The sequence below is a fragment of the Balaenoptera physalus genome, assembly GCF_965194825.1.
Source record: "Balaenoptera physalus genome assembly, chromosome: 10".
Classification (NCBI taxonomy): Eukaryota; Metazoa; Chordata; class Mammalia; order Artiodactyla; family Balaenopteridae; genus Balaenoptera; species Balaenoptera physalus.
The window spans coordinates 4,611,442-4,632,344 of NC_138889.1; the positions used below are offsets into that span (position 1 = coordinate 4,611,442).

Here is a 20,903-nt window from a genome sequence, read left to right on the forward strand (position 1 = left end):
TTTTCTGATGCATGAATGCAGAAGGGAATGAAGGAAGCAAGCAGAGATGAGATGCAGAGACAAAGAAAGGCCTTCATGGGTTCAAAACCTTTACCTCAAATGTCCTGAGTCCCCTGCTCCAATCCCGGAGCCTGTCTAATCCAGTCCCCAGGCTCCAAGGCTGCATTCTGCCCACAGCGATATACCCACTCCCCCAACAACTTCCACCCTTAATAACCCTGTTAAACCACCACCAGCTCCTCCTCACACCACTCGACCTCTCCCCATCCCCTCCTCCTCCTCTCCCCTTCTCTCCCCCAGCTCACAAACCACAAGCCTCACCTATAAACGTCCCAGGACGCTCCTCTCAGACACAAATTCCAAAGACATCCAAATGAGAAGAAGAAAAATGGTGGAAGACAGTGTTTTGATTTGGGGGCACCAGCTGATATCCTTTGGTCCCAGACTGATTTGGGAAGGATCCCAAAAAAGCGCTCATGTGCCTGGCCACGTGGGGCAGAAAGGCTGCTGGGGCTGTGCCCATTGCACAGAGATCCCTGGTAACGAGGACAGCTCCAAGGCATCCCAGTGCCATCTGCTGTTGAACAGCATGAGATGCCTTGAGCTGTTAAGTGGGCAGATTCAGTTTTATTTCTCCTCTCTGGAGTAAAAAGAAAAAGGAACTCTGGCCACGGGTGACATACAAACGTCAGGCCTGAGTCTATCTACACATGGAAATAACTCCCCAGGCCTCCCTTCTCCACCCCCATCTCTGGAGATAAACTGTAATAAAGTATTAACAACTGGCTCTGCTCTTCTGATAGACAAGGGATGACTCTCTTTTAAAGATCTTTGTGCTCTGTTGTTGGCAAAGTCATTTAAACTGTGATCGTTAGCAGCTCTGCCTACAGCGCGGGCCGAGGCGGATTTCTCTGGAGAGGTTCCATCAATCACGTGTTCCTGGTGGGGAGCAGCTGTCTGAGGCCAGGGTGCAGGAGAGTGGGGGCGACACTTCACTTGCCCGGCCCAGCAGGGAACTTGGTGTTGGCTTTGGGCCTCGGGTGCACCTGGCTGGGAGGTGCCTGACAGCACAGCGGGGAGCGGGGAGGCAGACGGGGTGGATGCCTCCCCTTCCCCAAGAAGCCCAAGGGGAAGTTGCTCTCCGGCTCTTATTGAGACAGGCTGGGACCTGGGACCCTTTGCTGCAGTGTTTGCACCTGGACACACCTCTCCTGGAGCAACAAAATACACAGAAACTCTACGGGACTAAAAATAACTGCGTGCATGTGCAGTTGGGATGAATTCTGGCCCCAAAAGATATAAAGAGACCAAAAAACCCAACTGCCACTTTTGAAGAGCCTGGAGCGAAAACAGGGTGTTGGGAGCAAATGTGGGGAACTGCGCATGCCCCCTGCACACAACACCACCAGAGGGGGTGGGCAAAACGCCCAAGCCACCCCTCCAGCCGAGCCCTGGACACACCCCTACCCTCACCCCATGTAAGGAACCAGCTCGCCAACCGCCCCCCCCTCCCCCCTCAGGGAGCGAGCAAGCAAGGGAACCTGTTGTCTGTTCTCGCTTCACGCTGCTGCAGCAGGGGCCCCAATAAAGCCTGGCCTGAATTTCTTGTCTGGCCTCTGATCAATTTCTATTGATTGGGGAACGCCAAGAACTCTGGTCAGTAACATTATGAGGGATGGCAGTGGTGCATCTACAGAAGGAGAGAGCTGCACTGGGCCTGAAGTATTCTGAAGCCCTTGGGGAAAGGGCTGGGAAGGGAAGTTCAGTGACAGCTGAGTCCTGTCTGTTCCCTTTCAAGTCTTGCATGTTGCAGGAAGCACTTCAGATGGTGAAAACTGAAGGAACAGGAAGCTTATGGATGGGTGTGTGAAAGGGCAGGGAGGCAGAGTTAGGGGGTGGGGAGACAAGGGGGAGAAGCAAGAGTGGGGAGAGGACAAGGGGGAGAGAGAGAGAACCGAGGCACAGGAGAGTCAGAGGAGGCATGTTTTGAGGGGTGAGAGCTTAAAACCATGGATTCATGAAGATCAACTATACTACAATATAAAATAAAAAGTAAATTAAATTTTTAAAAAAGGATGAATGAAGAAGAGAGGGACTGCTTCCCCTCTTTCTTCTTCTTTTCTCTTTCTTTTCTTTTTTGGCCACACCATGCGGCACGTGGGATCTTAGTTCCCCAACCAGGGATCGAACCTGTGCCCCCTGCAGTGGAGGCGTGGCGTCTTAACCACTGGACCACCAGGGAAGTACTGCTTCCCTTCTTTTTAAAGGCTGAGTAATATTCCCCTGTATGTACATTTCATGTTTTCTTTACCCACCCATCTGTTGATGGACATTGAGTGCCATTTGTGACAACATGGTTGAAACTAGAGGATAGTGTACTCGGTGAAAAAAGCCAAACACAGAAGGGCATATACCGCATGATGCCCCTTATATGAGAATCTCAAATAGACGTAGAAGCAGAGGGTAGAACAGTGGTTACTGGGCGGGGGGGAGGGGCGAAGTGGGGAGTGGCTGCCCGGTATAAAGTTTTAGTTACGCAAGATGAATTAGTTCTGGAGATCTGCTGTACCGTGTAGGGCTTATAGTCAACAATACTGTGTTGTACACTTAAAAATTTCTTGGGGCTTCCCTGGTGGTGCAGTGGTTGAGAGTCTGCCAGCCAATGCAGGGGACACGCGTTCGAGCCCTGGTCCGGGAAGATCCCACATGCCGTGGAGCAACTGGGCCCATGAGCCACAGCCACTGAGCCTGCGCGTCTGGAGCCTGTGCTCCGCAACAAGAGAGGCCACGACAGTGAGAGGCCCGCGCACCGCGATGAAGAGTGGCCCCCGCTTGCCGCAACTAGAGAAAGCCCTCGCACAGAAACGAAAACCCAACACAGCCAAAAATAAATTAATTAATTAATTAAAAAAAAATTTCTTAAGAGAGTAGGTCTCACGTTAAGTGTTGTCACTACATTACACAACCATCAAACAGAGGGACACAAGGACACCTGCGGAGGTGATGCTATGTCGACTACTCTGAAAACAGGGTGATGGCGTCACAGGTGTTCACATGTGTCCAAACTCATCAAACTGTATTCATTAATACGTGCAGTTTATTGTGTATCAACTAAACCTCAATCAAGCCGTTAAAAAGAAGGAAGGGCCTGTGCTTAGGGAAGGCAGTCTGAGTCTTTGGAGAGAAAGTTCAAAAATTAGCAGCTGTTCCTGAACCTCTGAAACTTAGACACATTCCTGGATGAAATTTTTCCAAAGCCAAGAACTTTGCTCCCCTTTTTTCAGCCTTGGTTGCCAGAGAGTTTAAAAGTCAAACTTATTGCCTAAGTTTTGTGATCTGTTCAAATCAGGTGACTGAAACATCTCCATCTGCTTCTCGGAGAGAGTCCTGGAAGTGTGATGCTCAAACATTTCTCCCCACACGGCATCCCAGGCTCTCAGCCAGCGTAAGCCCTTCAGGAAGTCGGGGGAGCACAAATCTTGAATAAAGGGCACAACATACACTCAAGGAACCAGGAAGATACATTCTCCCGACCCATCTCATCTCCGGAAGAGAATAAGACATGTCCCACGGCATTCAGATGCAGCTTGGCAGTGAGCGGGCTCAGGGGAAGAGGAGGCCCTGGGACAGGCAGGGTCCCGAAGCAGCAGCCGTCCAGACACAGTAACCAGGACGATCAGTTGGCCAATTAATTAGGATTTTTGCAGTTGTCTTATTGCTCTGATTTAGGTTTAATTACCTAATAGTTTAGTTGGTAACATGAGAACAGGGCATAAATTTCCAAAGGTCCCAAAGGCTATGCAGCGAGAAGTCAGTTGTTCTCCCAGACTTCCCCTCCAGCTACCGTCCCCCTGCCCCCACCCAGGTAAATGCTGCCACCAGATCCTCTAAAAGGAGACTGTCGGGTTCTCCAACAGGCTTGACAAAGGACCCTGGCTCATCCCAGAGATGGGGTTCAAAAGGCTCCTCTGTAGAAACAACGCTTGAGCTGAGAGGTGAAGGACAAACAGGGGTGTGCTAGTGAAAGAAGGAACGGCATGTGCAAAGGCCCTGTGGTCAGAGTGGGCACAGCACTTTGGACAAGATGGCAAGGAGGTAGGGTGGCCCATTCCCGGAGAGTGAGGTGGGGGTGGGCAGGAGCACTGGGCAGAGGTGGCAGGGCTCCCTAGGCCATCTCAGGATTGTGACCTTTATCCATAGACCTGATTTAAGCCCTGGGGGTTCAGAGGGTATATGTGACAGATCCATTTAACGTTTTGAAAACATAATCACTGTAGCTTCTGCGCAAAGAAGAGCGAGCACTGATAAGGGTAGAGATTGTACAGGAAGAGACTGTACAGTTAGGAGATTGTACAGGAAACCTTAGCTGCCCTGCCCCACACCTGTTCAGCATCCCCTTTGAATTCAGCCATGGCCACGGCCATGGCGGACTCTCCCAGGTGGGCTTCACCTCAAATGCTGCCTTCCCTGGGGCCTCTCCAGTGACACCGATGCCAGGGAAGCTGTTGGTGCACATGTAGGAATGATCTGAATGTGCACGAGAGTCTGTGCTTCCAGGAGCAACCCTCAGCCAGTGGAGAATGGGAGCCGGTGGATAAACACTCCTCATGGGCAATCAGGACCCACTCTTCAGGTCCCAGGTTGGGTTTAGGTCCCACGGCGGCGACCTCACTTACGCACTCTAATATAGACGTTCCTTCTTCTCCCACTCTGCCTGTCCCTCCCTTCTGATTCCTGGGATTACTCCTAAATGAGCAATCTGCAAAGAAGTCCTTTTAGGCTCTGCTTTCTCGGGGTATCTCAAGTAAGACGGAGGCATTTGCAGCTATCTAGGTAAGACAGGATACGAGCCTGGACTAGGGCGGCAGCTGTGGGAATGGACAGATTGAAAAGATATTTGGAAGGTGAAATCAAGAGTCCAGCACAGCCACATTCTCCAGCATCACTCTCTCTTCTATCCCCTTTGACATTTGGTGTGGCCAGTCCAGGCTCACAGCTTGTTACCACTGCGGAGTAACAAGTGGCACTTGTTGGAGGAGGTGTCTCACAGCTGTGCAAATGGCCACCACATATGGAGGCAGAACTCAACAGCCCTTGCAAAACGGAAGCTACAGGACACGAAGAGGGTATTTCCAGGCAGTCCTTAACTGGTTGAATTTAAAATGGGGCCTTTGGCAGATATCCCTGGCATTGAGCATCTCCTTCAGGCAAGACGGCACAGCCATTGTAGCAGAGAGAGAAGTAGCAGTAGCAACAGGAGGCCGTGGAGGAGGAGTGACGGCTGCGCATCCAATGAAGATGAAGAAATGGGGACTCAGAGAGATAGGTCGTCTTCCCAGGGTCCCCTGAGCAGTGCCTGATAAAGCAAGGATGCACATCGTGGTCCAAATGGCTCCAAAGACCATGCTTTTAACGGCGATCTCCTTTTCAATTTCCCTCTGCTCCAAAGCACGGGTGGCGTGGGGGAGGCCGGGCAGACTCCAGCCAGCTCTATTTACGCTGGCTCATTGGACCAGTTGACCGTCAGTTAGATTCTGTTACTCAGTAGACGAGGCTCAAGACTTTTTTTTTTTTTTTTTTTGCACATAAAGGGTTTATTTTAAATGTTTTAAGGATAGGACAGCGTTACATCATAATTACAAATATTATGTACAGAATTAACAGATTTATATTGTTTATACTTCTAAACACAGAGAACAGGGAACTGTCTATACCTTGTATAAAATAAAATTAAAACTAAAAATGAATTCGAGCTTGAAAGATGAGGTCATTTACCTAATTTTAAGATGCGAACATGAAACATATCACACTGTGGTGATAATCATGTCTCAACATATAAATACATCAAACCAACATGTTGTACACCTTAAACTTATATAACATTATATGTCAATTATATCTCAAGTTTTAAAAATCAATTAATTGATTGTTTAATTTTTAAAAAAAGAGGACCTTTGGCGGATGTGGCGAATGGAGATGACACTGAGTGTGGCCTTGGCTGGATGGACTATAGAGGCAGCAGTGGACGCCTCTCATTTATTTAGTTCACAAATAACAGCTGCCAATTCGCTTAATCCTTACAACAACCTCACGATGTAGATTCTGCTATTTACCTCCTTTTACAGATGAAGAAACGGAGGCAAAATAAAATGACTTAATAACTTTCCCAGGGAGACTCCGTTAGTAAGTAGCAGAACTGGGGTTTTCACCCAGGAATTCTAAAATCTGTGTTCTCACTCATGGCTCCCTGCTGCCCCTCCTCTACCGATTCACCCTACAAACACTGCTGGTCGTTTGCTCCATGTCAGGGTTAGTTAGATGCTGTGGGAGCGGAGGCTGGGTGAAATACAAAAATGAATCAGGCATGAATTCAGCCCTCAAGTAATTTATTCTCTCACTGATGTTAAGTGTTTCCATAAAGGATGATGAGAAAATGTAGAAAGTGACAAATGTCCAATAAAAGATACTGACAAAGTACTATGGGGCTTCAAAAAAGGAGAGTGATTCCAATGTGGAGGATGCAGAGGGATGGGACATCAGTTTGGTTTTGCTACATAACCAACCGCTCCAAAATTCAGTGACTCAGAGGACACCTACCTGTTGCCTCTCATGATTCTGCAATGGGCCGGTCGGTTCTTCTGTTTGGGGCTGGCTCCGCAGTGCCAGGTGATCTAGGAGGGCCTTGCTCATCCATCTGGGATGGCTGGGATGGAGGGGACCTCTTGTCCTCCAGATGTGGTCCAGCCTCACTCTCCTGGTGGAAAAAAGGTCCCTATCAGCAAGAGAGAGGAAAAGCCCTGATGCACAAGCACTTTTCCAGCCCCTCCATATGTCATGTTTGCTGATATTCCATTGGCCAAAACAAACCCAAGATTCAAGGGGTAGAGAGATCGGCTCCCCTTCTGCTGGGGTGTGGCAACAGCACATTGCAATGAGACATGCTTAGCGGGATTAGAGGGGAGTGTAGTTTTTTGTTTTTTGGGTTTTTTTCAATCAGGCAGGATCAGAGAAAGCTTTACAGAAAGAATGAGCCTTGAAAAATGGCTGGGGCTGGGGATTGTGGCAGGTTTCCCATATGTGGAGAAAATCCACAGAGGCGAGAGAGCTGAGGGTCTGAGACAGGCTGGGACCTGGCACCCTTTGCTGTGGGGCTTGCACCTGGAAACATGTCTGCTTGAGCAACAGGATACAAAGAAACTTATAAGGGATTAAAAATAACTGCATGCATGAGCAGCTGGGGCAAATTATGAACAATAAGATACAAAAAGACCAAAAACCCAGCTGCCACTTCTGAAGAGCCGGGAGCAAAAGCAGGGTACTGCGCATGCCCACCACCCTCAACACCACCAAAGGGGTGGGCAGACCACCTCAGCCACCCCTCCAGCCCAACCCCTGGACCTGCCCCTACCCTCACCCCGTATAAGGAACCAGCTCGCCCCCGCACTTAGGAAGCAAACACGGGAACCTGTTACTTGTTCTCGCTCCCGCCTGCTGCAGCAGGAGCCCCCAATAAAGCCTTGCCTGAATTTCTTGTCTGGCCTCTGATCAATTTCTATTGATTAAGGAGGCCAAGAACCCTGGTCCGTGATAGGTCCTCAAGGACCAGCATGTGCTTCATTTGGGCTAGAAGGAAGGTCAGAAAAGAAAGTTGGAGCTGAATCATGGAGGGATGGAGTGATGTCTTTCAGATCTGGGATGAGGGCCAATGGCTTATTAAGAGGTTGATCTCTACTGGCAGGGCACAGCCCCTCTCAGAGAACATGCTCTACCACACGCCTGGCAGCCGTGGCAGCACAATTCTCTTGTTCCTGGAGCCCAAGGAGCAAGCAAAGGACCTGGGGTAGCCAGTCTACCGGCTGCCAAAGCTCTACGGTGGCCGGAAAAGGTGAGTTGGGGGACTGAGGCATCAGTGGCAGAGGTCAAATGAAGGGCATATTGAGGTTAAGTCAAAGCTGGGGCATCCAAAGCTGGGTTCAATTTGCCATGTGGGAGCTAAGGGTGAGGAAGCCAGCTGGTAGAGACAGGAGACAGAGTTTTATGAAGATAAAAACTGACACAACGAGGGAAGACTGGTCCCTGGAGTAGCCTCGGGTCTTGATGACCTTCCCATCCACGTATAGGTTTACAAGTAATTCTCTTTCTCTGCGTCATGATTCTGTCCCTGCGTCAGCTGATGATGGGTGGTCTGTCTTGCATCACATGATGGGTGGTCCTCTCCTTGCGTCCCTGTTTAGAACACTGGTTGGAATAAAATTTTGAAAAGAGGCAGGGCAACCGGGATAGAAGTATGTCTTGGTCAGGTTGCAAAGCAGGGTGGATATTCAGGACTGGAGTTGTTCTTAAAAGGAGCTACTGTTTCTCTACCTCTCCCAGCAACTAGACATACCATAAGGTGAAAACTGACGCCATGATATTTTCAGAAAAATTCTTTGCTTAGGTAAAGTCTTGAAAGCCTCAAGAATGTTAGTTTGTGGTCTTTCTTTCTTTAGTTTTTATTTCTTTCAAAAAATTTATCAGTTCTCACTCTGAAGAAGCTAGAAGCCATTCCACTCTGCCTTATTCCTTTTGGAATTTACTGAGTACATCTCAGCAGTGGCACGGAAAATATATTTCCTTGGAAACCAGAAGTCACACAATAGTCCTCACCCTTCAGAGCCCCATGGGGTGGAGAAATCCCCATGATAGTTGAAATCCGATTATTCTGCTTTTATGTCACCTCCTTTGCTATAAATGAGGGCCAGCGCAGCTGCCAGAGCACAGAATGACACAGATACAATGTGATGTGTCAACCACTCATGTTTCTCTTTTATGAGATCAACTTTTTATAACTCTGCAGTCAGTCCACTGACAGACTATAAAACTTGGCTTATTGGAAACAGATACAACAGCCATGAGACGTCACTCGTCAGAGACCGATCCAGCCTCTTCTGGACACGAGTCGGTCCTTAGAGAGAAAGCCATTAGGAACGGGAGCCTGAGTTGCATCTCAAGCTGTGTAGGCACCTGTCTGGGTCACATAAATATTGCTCCTTGTGAAAACCTGCCATGCTGAGTCCTACCATAAAGTGCGTGACATTCGTGGATTAGCCTCACGGCCTGACTGCTCATGAATCTTACTCCAGGAGGTTTCGGAGTCCTTGAATCCAGCCAAATGTTACTGTCAAAAGCCTTTTCTAATCTATTTGTGGCAACAGAAACGTCTCCACTATGGAGAACCCAGAATGCTGGCGGCAAGGGCCAGCTCCCACTTCAAAGGGAGAGTTCAAAGCAGGCGCCTCTTTGGACTTGAGCACCAGTGGGCGGAGTCAGACTCACATGCCTGGTCTTCACGCACGTTCCACTCTACCCCGTCTCTGTCTGACCTTCACTGCAAGCTCAGAAACCACTGCTGTCCCCAGATCGGTCTCCTTATGCACAAATGGGACTCTGAGGTCCGCAGAGAGAAAGGGTTTGGAAAGTGTCCCTGGTGCCACGGCTTTCTTCCCCTTTGGGGTGTGTCTCAGTTTGGGGCATGACTTTCTTCCCTCAGCATCCAGGGGCTCAGCTGCAGATGAGAAGCAGCACAGCGAAGTGTCCTGATGCAGGCACCACTGGAAAACATGTCTCCATGGAAACCCCAGGGTTACCTCACCCAACAGCATTCAGATGTGACTGACCACAGAAGCATTTTTTTTTCAATATAGAGGAAGTATCAGCTCTATCTACAAAGCCAAGAGGGTTTTGCTTTTTTTTGTTTTGTTTTGTTTTTGAAGTTATATCCTCCTCTCCAGAGTTTTTGGGATAACGTCATATGTTTGGGGAGCATTTTGTATGTAGACAGCATTTTCCCCCGTGCCTCTGCCTCAGCACACAAAGATATCATTCCTATGAAAATAAGAGGGATTCTTCTAGGGAGACATGTCATTATTCATCTCTGCTCTAGTCATTGCCTGTTGCCAAAGAGTTGTTTTAATGTTCTGAATCCAGAATGCCTGTTTTCTCACAGCCTCAGCAGGATCTGGCTCACTCAGCACTTGATGGGGTTTGTTCATGGGAAACCCAGGAGCTGGGGGTGGGAGTGGGCGTGACTGCTGTCACGGTGACCTTTCACACCTCCACCCCCAGACGGGAGTCGTTAACTCAGGGCACACATGTGGTCCGCGCTCCTCCCTCCGTCAGCCTGCTGGGGATCGGCATTATGCGGAATGATGCCTTCTGTCCCTCTGGGCTCCCCAAAGAGCTAACTTAATTGTTGGGAAACGTTGGAGAAAAAAGATGTCATTCCTCTACCTCACTGGTTCTCACCATGGGGGAGAGGAGGGATTTCGTCCCCTGGGAACAACGGGGCAAGGTCGGGAAAACTTTTTGGTTGCGTGACTGGGAGAGAGGTGCCAGAGGCATCTAGTGGGTAGGGGCAGGGACGCAGCTGAACATCCTACGATGCATAGGACACCCTTCCCCCAACAATAAACGATCCAGCCCGAAATGTCACTGTGCTGAGGCTGAGAAACCCTGGAGATCCAGCAAGGTGTGGCTTCAGGGCAGTTCAGGTCTCTGTTATTAGCAATGGGAGGACAAGCTATGGACTAGTTACTAACTGTATGAATAAATGCATCCAATGCACTCACTAGGGCACTCCAGTACACAGAGGACTTTCTTGTGACTGGGGAGTTTGCAGTGTATGTGAGTCCTTCCTGGAAGGCCTTTTCTTCTCTGAATTATGCTCTCAGTCTATGTTGTCTCCCACTGCCTCTCTATTTGTTAAAATTCCTTTCTGCACAATTCATATGAACATAAATCCTTCCTTTAAGGTCTAACCAATTAGAGAAAAGTAGATCCTTCACTTAAGAGCCATAATCTTACTTCCAATCACTCTCTCTCTCTCTGGAAATCTTAGGACAGGTGGAAACAGGGCAACGGATGAAGCCCATCTCATGGCCACGTCTAAGATCTATTGTTAAATGCTTAATAGGCATTTCTTTGTTATCACTAGTTTTCTAGTCATATGTCCTAGAATTATTACCTAAGATGCGATTTGTATGCTGAATCACATGGCCAACATTTTTGTGTGTTCCTCAAAAACGGGATTAGGAGGAAGCATGAGAGATCAGTTCCTGGGATCCACCGGCCTCTAAGCCAGCAAGAGATACAGAACCGGATAAGTTCTCAGAGTATCGCTCCAGTCTCCATCCCCGGCTTTCTCACCAGGACCACTTTCGTTCCAAAGCACGAGTGGCTAAGTCATATCAAGGCCAGTTAGGTCAAGATTACCAATATCTAGGCCCTCTGAATGTCACACTTGCTTGCTCACCGCCAGGGGAGGATAATATCAGGCCAAGGGAAGAAGCTGGCTCCGTGGGCTCTCAGGACAAAGCGGACTGGGCCGAGGTTCAGGGCTCCAGGCCACCGAGATGGCGGTCCTCTGGGAAGCACCACTGACTGGAGAGGATGATCTAGAGTGTTCCACCGTCCCTCTGCTCCAGCTACTCAGACTGGTCACATTTAAGAAAATGTTCAAACGTTTGTTCTCTACATCTGTGTCCATACGTTTGTGAGAACAAACGTATGGACACCAAGGGGGGGAAAGTAGGGGGTTAGGTGGTGGTGGTGGGATGAACTGGGAGATTGGGATGGACATGTATACACTAATATGTATAAAATACATAACTAATAAGAACCTGCTGTATAAAAAATAAATAAATAAAATTTAGGAAGTTAAAAAACAACAAAAAAAAGAAATTACCCAGTCCATTAAAAACTAACCACCCCGTACCCTGGGGCCTCTTGATTTCTGAGATGGCCCACACTCTGTCTGTAGAGTGTGTTTCTCTCTAAATAAATCCACTTCTTACCTAAAAAAAAAAAAAAAAAAAAAAAAATGCTCAAGGTGTTAAAGCAGAGAAAGCATTTTAGAAGCCGATATAGATACGAGAGCGAGCTGGACACACACACGGAAGAACGTGGTCTCAAGAAGCCACAGCAGTTGAGCCTCACCTCGCAGTGGAAATCTTTTTTACAAGATCATATTAGTGGACTTCAACTGCATGCTCAGATCACCTCTGGGGCTGAGGTGTTGTGGATGTAGCCCAGCAAGGCCTCCCATCTGTACAGCTCTAGGACTCAGCACGGCCACACCTGAGATGCGGAGCAGTCTTCATGGAAAGCATTGCCCACTGAGGTTCAGGGCAGAGTCTGGGCCTGACAGGCGCCCCCTCACTGGGGGCACCACATGTTCTCACTTCCCAAGACAGAAATTGATTGGTTTATCGCATAACTTGAGCAGAATTTACTCCTTGTTCCAACGATGACCCAGGCAGCAGGCTTGGTCTCACTCGACACCCCCCTACCCCACTCCCCAGCCCACCTTTCCCCCCCTGCCCAGCCTCCATAGCCACATCCTGTAGCAAGAACCTGCTGGGCCCTGTTGTCTGGGGGTGGGGAGGGGGGGAAGAGGGGGCAGGACCTGGGTGCCTAAACCAAGGTCTGGTTTAAGGTCTTCACCACTCAAGCCCCTCACTCCTCACCTGAACTGCAGTCACCCCCAGAGGATTCTCTGCAGCCTGGTCTGGAAGGAGAGAGCCCCTTGTAACCGAGGGAGAACTTCTTGTATTTTCCTTGCAGAGCCTGTCGTCAGCTTTGCTGCACACGGCCCTGGAGGAGCTGAGCTGGCCCTTGTTTAAGGAAAGCCAGCAAATCCACGCAGATGTTTTTCTGAGAGCTGTTCCGACCAGGGCTCAGGGATTTCGCCCTGCCTGGTATCACATAGCACGGGGGAGGATGGGACTTCTCATTGTGGAGCAGGAAGTATATTACATGAAATCAAAATGTAAGTGGGTTCTTTTTGGATTAGGCCATGTTTTTCTCTTCTGTTTTTCTTCACATAACCTTATCACTCAGCTCCTTTATTTTTCCCCTCTGCCCTCCTTGGCTCTCATGCCCACTCTGGTCTGCAGGACAAACTCAACCCACCAGGCGCTCTGGGTGGCACCGGTTTCTAGCTCCACTCCAACCTCATCAGAGGCTCACTAAGGCTTTACTGACCTCATTTTCTGATCTGACACAGATATCCTGCTCCACCTAGTTTTTCAGCGCTCAGGAGACCTCTGACTTAAACCCAAGAGGCCAGAGAGCAGGAGGCTCGGTCCAGAGCGCAGCCTGATGCCTGCCCCCAGGACGGTCAGCGTCGCCTCCCTCTTGCTGCCTGCCCTTCTCCGTTGCCCACGCCCCCGACCAGAACCTGCCCTGCACACAAGCAGCTGATAGGCTTCAAGGGGTGACACGGACTCCCCGCACCTCACATCTCCTTAACAGCGCACAAGGCGTTTCATTTCATAATTTGAGATGAAACGCTCAATGCAAGTCCCCTGGGAGAGGGATGGGAACCGAATTCACGGTGAGGCACCAATGGTCTCGTCTCAGCTCAAAGCAAAGGTTTGTTTGTGTTTGTTTGCAAGCCTGCTTGGGTTTAGCTCTGGGCTTCTGTTTAAGAGGGTTGAGGGCAGTGGGACGACAGAACAGCAAAGAAGCACTGGTTCCTAAAAAGGAAAGGCCGATGGGAGACAAGTCCCGTCTCCTTCACAGCTTTGATTAGGTCTCCTCTGCTAACCACCCCCCCACCTCCGCGGGTATCTCCTGGTCCACCTCTGCATCAGCCCGACCTGCGCTGACGCCAACACGGGCTCTTTCGCCCTGTCTGCCTCACAACTGGCCTCTATCCATGTGTTAGTTTCCCACGAAGTGCTTTCCCCAGAAATTGAGAAATGAGCCTGTGCCCCAGAAGACAACGGTTTTGCTTCTTCATAACCAAGAAATCTTGAAAGGATCAGAAATAGAAGGAAATCACGGCAAAGGAGGGAAGAGCTCTAGGGGGGGAGGAAATGAAAGGCAGGGTGAGACCCTGTCGAAAACTCAAAGTAGCTGAACTGTGCTAAATGAGCTGAAACAATGAGGCGACGCATCTCTGGGCCGGTCCTGGGCCTGCTGGTCGACTACGCATTGCTCCTCACACCCCATCTGCTCCGTCTCTCGGGGGCCGACCCTGCAGGCTGTGCTTCTCAAGCCGCCGTAGCAGCAGGGTTCCGCTGGGTTCAGCCATGGGGGCCGCCAGCCGGAGACAGGGCGGCGGGGTTGGGGAGAGGAAGGTGGGGAATCGCCTCCCCCTTCTCTGCCTCGTACAATTTGTATGTCAGTATTTCTTATTGTTGGCCCCAAAACAAAACAAAACAAACAAATCCACTCTACAGGGAGCTCAGGCTTTTATGACCCACATCCTATAGGAGGGATGGCGAGACCTGCAGAGAGAGCCCGGTCTCTGTCCTTACATCTTCCCCAAACGCTGGCTGGAGAGGAGGGTGCTGCCCAGCTGTTCTCACCTGCCTCCTTTCCTTGGGGGTTTTTGGCGGGCAGGTGACTGAAGGTCCTGAAGGTGGTGAAATCAACCTTCAATTCCACCTCGCATCAAGGCCACATTATGTGGGCGGCTTTGGTTCCAAATCAAACGCCGTGAGCGATCTCCTGCTTCCTGCTTTATAAAATCTAACATTTGGATGCCTCTGCTTCTTCCTGTGATGCCGCTAGACCTGCGTGTAGACATTCATACTATTATAAAATGTGTCCTGCTTGTACGAGTCTACCAGCTAGTCTGTACTCATTAATCCACTCATAACAAATAGGTCATTTTATCACTCCCTAAGGAAAAAAGTGATGCTTTCCAAATTTGCTGCCCTGTTAAACGCTATTCAGAAACAAAACAGTTGAGTGCCTCTCATTATGGTGATTAGCTCCCGGGGCCTGGACTCTAGTCTGGATGTTGTAATAAATTGGAGAGAGAAATCTCAAGTCCGAACTCCCCCACCCTAAACTCTCAACCCAACCTTTTATTTTATTTTACTTTCAAGCTCTGAAGTAGTTTTGTCCGCTGAACAGCTGACTCACTGTACCTGATGCCAAGGGTGATTTTTCAGAGCAGGGGTCCTGGGGAGGAGGAAGGAGGAAGTCTGAGAATGCAGAATCCCATCCCGTCCATCCCATCATCTCGGCATCTCTGGTCCCATCGCGGATGGCAGTTGTTCAAGGAGCAGTTTGTAACCTAGGGAGTCAGATTTGGGAAAACGTACAATGTGACCCCAACCCTCCAACTGCCTCTCCCAGCCTTCGATCTTTTCTGAAAAGAGTGGAGTGCACAGTGAGACAAGAAGGAAGCTAGGAGAGTGGGTGAGGGCAAGGGTCTTTCAGAAAGGAGAGTATTCCTAAAACAGCTTTCCCCTCTGGTGGCCTCTCTCTCCTTCCCATCACTACCAAGGTGCTAAACAATGCAACCGAGGACCCTCACAGCACGCACTCTCCCCCCAGCTCTGCACCCTGACCCCCACCACCTGCTGGAATTGCTCCGTCACAGGTCACCTCCCACTGTCCGGTAATTAAATTCAGGGGCATGTCTGCCTTCACCTCCCAGATGCAACTGCAGGATTGGACCATGCTGTGCGTCTCCATCCTTCCTCTCTCCATTCTCCGCTCTCTTCCTCCATCCCAGGGCAAACACTATCAGAGTCTATTGCAAATGCCTCTCCTCCTTCCCTATTCCTGTTGGCATTGTCGGGGAGCGAGGCATTAGGGAATTTGAGGCAACTGTCCGCATTAGCCTTTTACTAGCTCCCAGTTAGAGCTTTGCTTCGGTTTGCACCCACCTGGGACACACACCTGTGCCAGAGTAGAAGTCATACACTGTAACTGCCCTGCTCAAAAATCTCCCACTCTGCTTTGTGCACAGAGTACAGTAAACACGAGCGAATCTGGCCCCCAAGTCCTCCTCAGGCTACGTTGCAGCCCTGCCCCCTCACACATCTAGTTCCCGGCTTGCTCACCACATCCTAACGAGCTCCTCACTCCCCATCTCCACCCGTTCCCGCATGCTCTTTCCGTCATCTCTGCTTCAAGTCGTAGGGAGAATCCTGCCTCCAGCGTGAAGCTTGTCCTGAATCCCTTTAACTGAATGCGATTGCTTCTTTTTTAAAAACCCAGAGAAAATTTCCCCCTTAAAATGAGCAATTATATGTTTAAGTTTGCAATGTAAAATAAACGTTTTTTAAAAGGAAGGTATAGCTTAAGTCCCACTTGACAAGCCCACCCAATCCCAGACCCCTCCTGGCGCACTTACACACACCCGTGGATGTAGAATGTGCAGTTGCCAGATGGGGGCTCAGGACCCACTCCTTGTGCCGGCTGCCACTTCTACTGCCGGTACCATCTTTACTTGGTTGTTTGGAGACCACTCCTCGGAGTGTTGGGGGGACTGGCTTCTCGCTTAACTTTGCTTCTCTCTATCAAATGTCTTTTAGAAATTCCTAATAATTTCTAGCTAACCGAAGTCATCTCTTTAATTTGCAGTCCTGTTAGGAATTTTCATAGTTGGTGATAGTACACCTTTCCTGTCAGTTCTAGGACAGGAAAGAAACGGAGCCACAGGGGTGCAGTTTCCCATCTTGATGGTCTGCCCACCCCTCGTTTTAGTTCAACATTTTGCCTCAAAATATTTGCTGCTCACAGGCGTCTTCACTAGGGGTCTCTGGGGTCTCTATGATACCTAGCTAGCGTGGCTGGCGGGAGCTCCGTAAGCACACACAGTTTCAATAAATGGTAGGAACATTTTTTTTCCTCGCCCACATGACTCGATATCAACAGCACGATGCTAGGAAGCTCTGATCGCTGTCGGGGACTCATTTCAACATGGATGCATTCTTAGAGGGTCTTCCCTGCTTACCTTTATAACTGGAGGTTTGGGTCTATTTGATCACAGAACAGACAGCGTTTTATGGGCTGTGAATGGAGACAAAGTTACAGGAAGGAAAGGAGTAGCCAAGAAGCAGAAGAGGCCTTTTTTTTTTGCCTTTTGGCCTCACCGCATGGCTTGTGGGATCTTAGTTCCCTGACCAGGGATTGAACCAGGACCCACAGCGGTGAAAGCGCCGAGTCCTAACCACGGGACCACCAGGGAATTTCCAGAAGTAGAAGAGGCCTTAACAGCACAAACTCCACTCTGCCCGCTCCCCAGAAGTTCAGAGAGATGTTGGGGAGAACTTTGGAAATCCATAGGCAATGGGGCTGGGAAGTTCCTGCGCATTGTGTCCAATCTCAAAAGAGGCAGGGAGGCCTCAGCTGACATTCGAAAACCAAAAGCAGAATGCAAAATTATAAATACATACAATTTATCCATCTTTTTAAAAAAGCCGATGTATCACAGCTTTCCTATACATAGATACAGATATAGACCATAGACACACACACACACACACACACACACACACACACACACACACATCTCAAAAGACAGGATGGAACGTTGTGAAGAATAAATGCCCATGGTTGGATAAGTCTGGCTGAACAAGTACACTTTTCAGCCTTCCTTCTCCAATCCCCCCAAAATGTATGTTTTTATATCTAAAACAGTACTAGGGGAAAGAAGAAAGAAAGAAGAAATAACTAACATACAGGAATAAAGGAATTTTTAAAATAGCAGCTAAATATAAACTAGAGTAGAAAGGATATAAAGCTGTGAAAATAGTCAAATTCAATTAACAGGGAGAAAGATGAACCACTTTTAAGGGAGTGAATTTAAGAGAATATATTAGTAATAAAGTATTCTAATTTTATTTAGGAAAAATACATTTATATCATCAGTGTGTTTAATGGCTTTAAGGTAAAGAAACTTTGTAAGATTTATGTGTTATTATGCAAAGTTGTAATAGCATATGAATTGAGTGATCTACCTCTGCTTGTCAGTTACTGAGCCCCTGGTGGAAATTCCAGCAGGATGGACCCGGCCAGTCATCCCCATGCTTTCACAATTAATATTCTCCCCTTAGCCAGCTCCTCTAAATTCTGATATAAAATGGGCTTGAATGATTCTGAGAAAGGCCAAAATAAATATCCACTGTAGGTGAGATTTCTAGAAATTTGGGGTAAAAGAGAGAAGGCCCCATAGCTTCTGTTTTTTAAAACATCCCCCATCTTATAAGCCTTTACCACCTTCTCCCCAATTCTCCTTCCAGAAGGACCCTGATACGTGTTTCAAGCATGTGTCATACCCCTAAGCCAGCACTTCTCCAATCAGGCCTCAGGCTGATGTGAAAGCAGCTTGTAACCAACAGGAAGGCAGAAGGTTCAGGAGGAAACCAAAGCTTCCACGTGAGTCGTCCGGCAGCCTCAAGCAACTTTTGTGACACACACACCAGAAGTCTTCGAGAAATCTTATCTCCCTCAGCGCTTTCTGGAGTTTAAAGGGTTAAGCCAAAATGTGCTGATTTACACTGGCTGGGTGTTGGAAGCATGTAAAGTAGAAAGGACTGTAAATTGGGTGTCAGCCCAGGACCCGGTCAGCTCACAGCAGCTTTCTGACCATAGACAAGGAAGTTTCCCCAGGCCTCAGGTCCTCCGTCTATAAAATGACAGGCTGAATTAGATGAAATCAGAGTTGTATAAACAAGGCTCTGGCCAAATGCCTCATGGTCATTGTGACAGTTCATCTGCAGCACAATTCTACGTGGTGTGTATATTATCTCCATTTTACAGAGCATTTCTTTTGGGGTTTTTTTTTGTTTTTTATTTCTTTTATTTTTGAAAATTTTATTGAGGGACTTCCCTGGCAGTCCATTGGCTAAGATTCCACGCTTCCAATGCAGGGGGCGTGGGTTCGATTCCTGGTCAGGGATCTAAGGTCCCACATGCTTCGCTGTGCGGCCAAAAAAAAAAAAAAAAAAAAATTTATTGACGTATAGTTGAATACAGAGCATCTCTAACATCCTTACTCATTCTAATATTTTTAGACTCTAGATAATTAAGTTTCCTATCCATTTGGATTCTTATTTTTCTGCAAAGTTACTTGAATTTATTTTTTAAGGGGTTTATTATAGGCACTTCTAAAATGAAGAGAAGTAATTACCCAATGGACTCAGGAAATGAGATTGCTAATTCGGATGCTAAAATGGTTTCTGATTACACTGATGAACTCTCTATTCTTCCTAAATTCACCAGTAATTCATTTCTCTGCTTTTTTCCAGCTCGAGAGACTTGATTCGTCTGCGCCCTCCACAGACGAAGCTTCAGTTGGATCATTATGCTGACTTCTGCCACAGCTCAGGATCATTTCGGACAGAGGTATGGAGAGGTGATGAGTCCCAACCAGGAGGCTACAGGACTGGGCTCCCCCCCATCTCCGGAGTCCCACTCAGCACAGGGATTTATGTTGGCCTCTCCCAGAACCGTGGAAGGCTACCTAATGTTTGAGTCAAGTGCAGCTGGCTGGGGTCTTTAACTGGTGGTTGGTCATGGCTGGACTGCTGATCCTCTGGAATTTCCAGCAGGTGCAAAGTGGGAATAAGCCATCAAGTCTGAATTAACCGAGAAAAGCCGCAGAGGTGCGGCAAACATTGCTCAAGTTTTAAAAGACATTTATTTTGAAGCGCCTGCAATTTGGAATGATTTGAAGGACTTCAGTTTCAGGCTCCTCTGCAGCCCAAGTCCAGTAGGAATCCTGGGGACCGTGCGGCCACCTGGAAGGTGATAGAAATTCTAAAAAACCTATTCTTAGGAAAGTCGTGGCCAAAAAACCCTTCCAGGCATCTCTAGCTGTGATTCCTCTTAAAATCCGGGGGAGGTCCATGACCATCTGGCTTCCAAGATGAAGAAATCACAACTGTATCTAAAAGATACCAGGGCAGCGAGGAAAATGTGAAAGGTCTGGTCAGTGAACCCACTTGTTTTATCTTTGTGATGCCAACCAGTGTTTCATTTCCCCGGGGTAGCCCTGGTTTTGGGGAATCAACTTCCAAGCCCAGTTCTGCCACTTGCTAACGGTGAGATTTGGGGAACGCCAACCCCCCCATATCTCTGGCTTCGGTTTCTAGACGTATAAAATCAGTGCTGGACAGGTTGAGGTTCTTTTAGCCAGAGCAAAACTGACTCTATAAAATACACCGTTTGTTCTGTTGTCATGGAGACAGACTGGCGCTCCATTAAGCCCACCAGCTCCGCCACAGGACTTACCTGAGGCCGATCCCGTCTTCAGAAGCTCAGGGCCGGGCATCTGTATGGGACAGGAGCTGCAGCCTGCGGGCGTCAGGGCAACTTCACCTCGGGACGGTTTGTCCTCCAGGCGCACACTCTTCTAAACGGAGAGAAGTGGATTTAGTAAACTCTGGGGAGAGGTGAGTGGCCGCGTTCTAAACACTAAACAAACAGAGGGCTCAGGGACCAAGTTGGCCGACAAGAGTTGTTTTTAAATCAGTATTCTGCAAAAGGGGTACAAGAACATTTTTCCAGGGGCTCTTCAGGCACTGACAGTCTTGAGGAAATTAATTTTCAGATGCTCGATTTAAATTTGTATTTTTTTCTGCCTAAGAATAGACCTGTACTTCACATTTCTCAACGATTTTTTACCCCAGCCGTCCTTCTCCCACTTTATAAAAAAACTGCACGCCCCTCACCCATCCTGAAGCTCACAAGGGTGAAAGCCTCCAGGGCACCACACCTCTCCTTCCAGAGAGCCCCGGACACGGACAGAGGGAAATGTCCTTAGAAAATACTGGAGGTAGAGGCCCCTTACTTCACCCAGGCGACAAGGTCAGATGAAGGTCTTACGATTCTCTGTAAGAATCGGGATTCAGAAGCGAGACAGTTGTCACGGGGATGCAAGGAAACTTATTCGAGTTCAAAAATGAAGTCAGGGATTTTCTGCGAGGAATTGGCTGATTTGGCTAATTGGTCTGAGGAGGCTCTGCCTCTAGGCTCTGTGCTGGATATTGTCCACGAGGAACTAAATCTGCAGGTGAAAAATTTTCACAAGCATATATTAAAGCACATGAAAAAATAATAGCCTCCTTTTTAAAAACTGTATTTGCAAAGGTGTGTTTAAATTAATAACAATGCCA

At 48.4% G+C, this 20,903-nt stretch overlaps 1 long non-coding RNA gene across 1 annotated transcript in view; it reads right to left on the reverse strand.

Moving 5' to 3' along the window:
* LOC309667631 overlaps positions 1 to 20,903 on the reverse strand; it is a 71,176-nt gene that overhangs the window by 37,181 nt on the left and 13,092 nt on the right. The window contains exons 2-4 of the long non-coding RNA XR_014267862.1: positions 14,914 to 20,794; positions 12,504 to 14,558; positions 6,598 to 6,754 (exon numbers count right to left, since the gene is read on the reverse strand). This is a non-coding gene — a long non-coding RNA (uncharacterized lncRNA). The remainder of the gene's footprint in view (positions 1 to 6,597; positions 6,755 to 12,503; positions 14,559 to 14,913; positions 20,795 to 20,903) is intronic.